The following is a 5,982-nucleotide window of genomic DNA, read 5'->3' on the forward strand; positions in this document are numbered from 1 at the left end:
AACCTTTCTGTCTTTTACAGAACTTTTAACCCATAAATCAATACAATAAAATTGTCTATACATTCTAAACTAATACGAGCCAAGATCCATTTACTTGAAAAGCAACCCTTATGTTATCATAAAAGCTTCAGGGGTATCTTACATTTGCCGCAAAATGTAATTTTGCAGGATTCAGCCTGTGGTTTCTTTAAAGTCCCTTGGACTTACAATCTGATGCTTAAAACACAAGCATCCCTTTGCAGGGTCAGAGTGAAATCACCTGACACCAGTCTAAATTAGAACAATGGCTTATGATGTCACTTTGCATGAGATGAAAAAAAAATAAACAGGAAGTTTTCAATTAGATTTCTTTAATCAGAGTGTTTTCTTTTTCAGAGGTTGTCAGTCAACCCTCAAATCTTTAACTATCAGCATGAATAATTACAGGCTTAGAGCATAATACATAGAGCACGATACATGCGTACACCTTTCATTTAGATGTTACCTATTACTCAGGGAATCTCAAGTACGTATCACTTTCAAAAGTCTCAGTGATGTGCTTATTATATACGTGTTTATAAGCAGATATGCAAATATAAGGACAGGCACCTGTTGCATGCTCATTGCAATTCAGAACTGGTACATGTTATTTACACAGACTCTCGAGATATCGCTATAGTAAATTCCTACACAATTATCCCTCTTGGTCTCTAAAAAAATAGCCTCTTGTGGTATTTCATAATAATTCTGTCTTTTCTCCGCATACCGTAAATAACATACTTTAAGTCAACAAAATACTTTCTACTGACCTCAGCATCTTCTTGCTGTTGCTTGACTACAGATGGGTCAACTCCAGGTCCCTCCAGTTCTCCAATGAGCTCCTGAGTATCTTTAATAGTAGCTGCAAGAGCCACGTGACTACACCACAACTTCGCGGCTAGTTTCATTACATCCAACAATTTGGCCTCCCTCTCCTCAGTCAAGGTCTGGATGTCTTCCCAAATGAGGACCATTTGGTCTAGTTTATCTTGAACAGCTAAACAACAGAGGAACTAGATTACTACCTTGGCAAATGATTCTTGGCCATAAATCTCTCTACAGTTCTACAGCAGAAACATATGGGTATCTTTTAAAATTTAGACTGTAAAATTGTTTCTTTACAGGACGACTCATAACCTTAGGTGGAAACAACCACCATAACCTTAAAAAATAAAACAAAGGTCATATCCACAATGAATTATTTTAAACAAATACTTTGCTTTTATACATCTTCTCCAGCTTCTCCAGGAGAACACAATCCCCAGATCAGTGGTCATCAGAAATGAACATTTTTATATGCTGCAGCTTGCTGCATTTCCACTACATGAAACTTTCCTCCATCTATTACCTTTAGCAGATATATCCTTATCGGCTCCTTCTGAGCGAGCAATCATTTCCTTCCCTCTCTGTTTAAGCGTCTCATACACCGGCTGAAGTCTTTCCAGATCCACTGACACGTTCTTATTTTCACTGATTTGCTCTTTAATCTTCTCAACCTCTGCTGAGATCGAAGGTGGCTGCCTCAGACGTTCAGCTGTGCCTTTCAGACTCTCAAGAGTCGAATCTATCTTGTCACGAAACTGGTAGGGTGGTAAAGGACAGAAAGAAGTGGCAGAGAAATGAGGAAAAAAAACCAACTGAAAAATGGCATTTGAAATTCTCTTGGAAAAAGGTACTTCAAAATTAACATATTTAACATCTCTAGCCAACAGACGTATGTGCCACTTGCAATACTGCCCTTCGTGGTTCTTCCCCTCTCTCAATATCTACATTACAAAAATGACCTTGCAAAATGGTACTTCCTCTCAGATTGAAGAATTTTACTGTGAAATCCGGTTTCAGTCCTGAGACGTTCCATCTGAAGATACTATACATAGAGCAGAGTCTACCTGCCTTTACTCCTGTGTCATTCATACAGCAGGTTGTACCTTATTTTGGAGAGCCATGACTCGTTGGCTCTTTCATGAGCCATTCCATCATTTTAGCAAGCTGTTTACCTGAGTAGTAAATACATACTTTTTCATATCAGGACCAATACACTGGCATATAACCACTGGTTAAGATTCGATATGTCTGGTCATTCAAAAAGACGTCTCTTAGTGCCCAGGTGATGCTTGTTACTGCAGTAAAGGAACGTTACTTTCTGCAACTAAAAGCACACAACAGCGCGTGTTATGTTGACCCACAGTTGACGGAGCCCAGGGAGGTGTCCAGAAACTCAATTACAGCTCTGTAACATGGTTCACCCTTTGGTATAGGTCCAAAGACAGCCTTTACTATATGCTTTTGGATCCCTAGAGACTCCTAAAAACACCTCACCACCGTGCCCCTTTCAATTTACAGAAATTAGTAAACCTTGGGTGCATTTAACGATCCCTCCGGGATCTACAAAAAGCACTCGACTACACTTGGGAAAGGTGCCAGAAAGAGCACAGCAAAACAAGATTGCCTGATGGAAACAAATAGCTCCATCCTTTCTATTCAAAGGAATACAGGCAATGCGAATGTAATGACTTTTTCCCACCACACAACCCACTTCAAATCAGACACTGTGACCAACGTTATGGACCCAGTGTTTTTGTTAGAAGTGCGAATATCATACGAGCCAGCAAAATGTGTTCTGGAAGATAAGTAGCCTTCCCACCTTCCGGACTTCTGGAAAACTGATTGCAGCAACAAAACCTTACAAAAGTGGTAAAGATGGGAATTAAATTGGCACTATCAAGGTCCAATTTTAGGAGATATATATATTAAATTTTAGAATTGCTGGTACATTCAGTGGGCTTCCTTGTACTCGTACTTCAATGAATGAGACGAGGTGTTTTAGAACTTCAAAGGAAGAAAATGCAAGTCATTACAACCTCTCATTCTGGCTCCATAGGTTATGGGGTGCCTTTGATACGTAGTGCTGCCACATATTCCTCTTGGATAGAAAAACCTTCTCCTGGGCTCAGCTCCAGCAACTGAGGCCCAGGTTTGTCCATCTTACCTATATGAGGCTTGTGCTCACCCATCAGCTCACGCAGTTCCTATAACAAACAAAACGACTTATCAGTTTCTTATGCTTGCACCACCACATTACAGCTGTCCACACTTCTAACACATCCAGCTGGTGAGAAATGCCAAACACCCTTCATCCTAATGTCAAGCGCAAATACTATCAAACAAAGGTAGTGATTGCTCTGCCAGCGATGGCTCCCATTCCAACAGAGAGCTACCCAGGCTTTAAACACCACAATTAGAGACGCACTGGAAAGGTCCATGCAATACTCTCGTAGGACGGATGATTGATTACAGGCAAAATATCAGATGCTAACTATGCATATGATCTTGGCAACAGACACTCCCCATATCTAGTACGTATAACGACAGAAATGGCAACAGTATTCCAGGCATGTGCATAACACCACTGCATATATACTTTTCATGGTGGTATTTGTCACTTGCCTCAAACCCTTCCATTGAAGAACATCACAGAAAGAGGTACTGGCATTGCAAGAATATGAATTGAAATTATCCTTGCTTTAAGAAGAGAGAAGTAGCACCAGGAAGAGTCAAAGGAACCAGTGAAAAGGAGAAAAGGACAAGGAAGACCGATTAGGAGAGACTATCAACCTAGTTTAGCAGTCTCCTCTCTGGCCACAAGACCTCTCTGTCTTCACAACAGCGCTACTTCTTAATTGACACAAAGTTTAGCAAGTAATTAATAAGTAAATTAAATCTGATCTCAGCTGTCTACTCCCTCTCATCATCCACCCCCTAAGTAAGTCAAAACTCTGCATAAAACTTGTGGAAGTGAAAGGTCACAAGGTGCCTTCCAACTTGCCCAAGGATTTGGGTTTTGTTGACTTGCACCCGTAGATCTGACAAAAGGGAAAGGTTTCTTGTGGGAGTAGCCCCATCCTTCCCTCCACTTTTATTTATTTTCTCAGCTCATTCCTCCCTTCTCAGGAAAATCCCACTCTCTTGTCAGGCACTGTCCGTCCCGGTGCTGTGAGCTCCACGCTTTTCTACCCTATAGCCCCTGTGCAGGAACATGAGAGGCACATGCTCTGTTCCGCTCAGCTCAGACTTTGTTTAAGTTAATGAAGGCACAGAAAAGGGCCTGTGTCAGTCTCAGTGTAAATACATCCTCTTGTCTTCAACTAAGCTTCTTCCCTTAAAAAGACATCCTGATACTGGCTCGCTTACTTGCTCCTCCCCAGAAGAGGAGAGGTTGAGAAGATTGACAAGACAGTGACCATGACTCTCAGCAGCCCTCTGAGGGCAAAACAGCAATGAAAACACAAATCCCCCTGACTCTAGCTCTTACCCAGAATGTAACTCCTTGTACACCTTCTAGCAAGAAAAATAATGTTGATTAGCAGAGAAGAGGCAAAGGTGAAACTAAGAGCAGCCTGAAGTTTTTTAGAAAATAATTTTGTGTGGTTTATTTCTGTGCACAAATAGATGATTTGACACAAGGCCCACAAGAGTGCACATTTCCGGGTCCAAACCTTACGCTAGTGCTCTGCCCACGGCTTAGTTCAAACCAAACTGACTGCGTGCTACTCACACAGAACCGACTCTATGAATTCCATGACTGGGAATAAAGACAGGCATCAGTAAATACATCAGAACAGAAAGGTAAGTGAATACAGACAACGGTTTTCCATTCACATTCAGAACCTTTTTTTTTTGAATACAACAATAAAATCATTTGTCCTTGTCCACGATCTACCATTGGGTAAACAACTCCAGTAAACAAGTATTCCAGATCAGATTACGTGTTAAAATTGCCTGACATTAATCTTCTACTTAACAAACAGATCCCAGCTAATGGCATAGCCCAGGGAAAATGCAAAAATAGAAGCTCATCTGAAGGGCCTCTCATGCAGGCAGAATGATTTGGGGGACAATCCTGTAAGTAAAGCAAGCATGATTTGGCTCACAGTGACTGATCAAGCTACTTTGTAAAGCTCATGTTATATAGCTAGTCTTAATAGAGCCTGTTTGTTCATTGTGGACATAACAGGAAGACAAATGAGTGGACCCACTGTTTACCAGTACATAATAGTGGCATATCTTCATTAACTGGTCCCAGAGTAAACAAAAAAAAAAAACAGAGTAAAACTTTGAAGCCAGGGTTCATCCTATCTAACTGGAGTCGCTTAATTGAGGCAGCTAAAAAACCCCCAAACCTAGTTACTCTGTGCTCAGCAGGGAGAGAGGTCTGTCCAGTAGCCACATGGGTTTGACCTCACTGCACAGTGCGAGCTGCACACTCAGCCTGGGGCCTCTGTGCAGAAGAGAGAGAGAGAAACCAAGAGGCCCAGGGAGCAGGAAAGAAGGGCGACGGGGAAAGTAGAGGGAGAGGAAGGATGACAGAGAGAGAGAGGGACTTGGAGAGAAGAGAAAGGGCGACAGGGAGCAGAGCACAGCAGGAGAGAGGAAGGGAGGTACAGGGAGGCGAAAAACAGGACCCAGAGGGAAAGGGGAAGGGCAGGGAGGAACAGGGAGGCAGAAGAGGGCTGACAGGAGCCCAAGGGCCCAGGACTCACCGCAGCTCCCGGCTCTGCAGATCTGTCCTGTCGGCCTGTGCCAGCCTCCCCTCAGCCGACACAAGATGGCCGCCGGGAGCCCTGTGCTGGGTCCACAACTCCCAGCGTGCCCCGGGGCGCCCCCTCCTGCCCTCTGACCCCGCGGGAACCATGGCCGCCTCCCCGGGGCTGCCCTGGCCCAGGGCCAGGCCCTGGAGCACGGCTGGGGCCGGGAGGAGGAGGTCAGGGAGGGAGAGAAGGTTGGGAGAGGGCGGCGGGGTGGGGGGAGAGGGGCGGGAAGGGCCAGAGGGCCGGGGAGAGCAGGGGGGAGCTGGTCAGGGAGGGGAGGGAGGAGAAGTGCTGGTGAGGAGCAGGAAGAGATGGAGGGCAAGAGACGCTGGTTAAGGACTCGTCTGCTGCGATATGGCTCAGGACCACACCAGGG

The sequence above is a fragment of the Larus michahellis genome (genome assembly GCF_964199755.1).
Source record: "Larus michahellis chromosome W unlocalized genomic scaffold, bLarMic1.1 SUPER_W_unloc_1, whole genome shotgun sequence".
NCBI classification, from domain to species: domain Eukaryota; kingdom Metazoa; phylum Chordata; class Aves; order Charadriiformes; family Laridae; genus Larus; species Larus michahellis.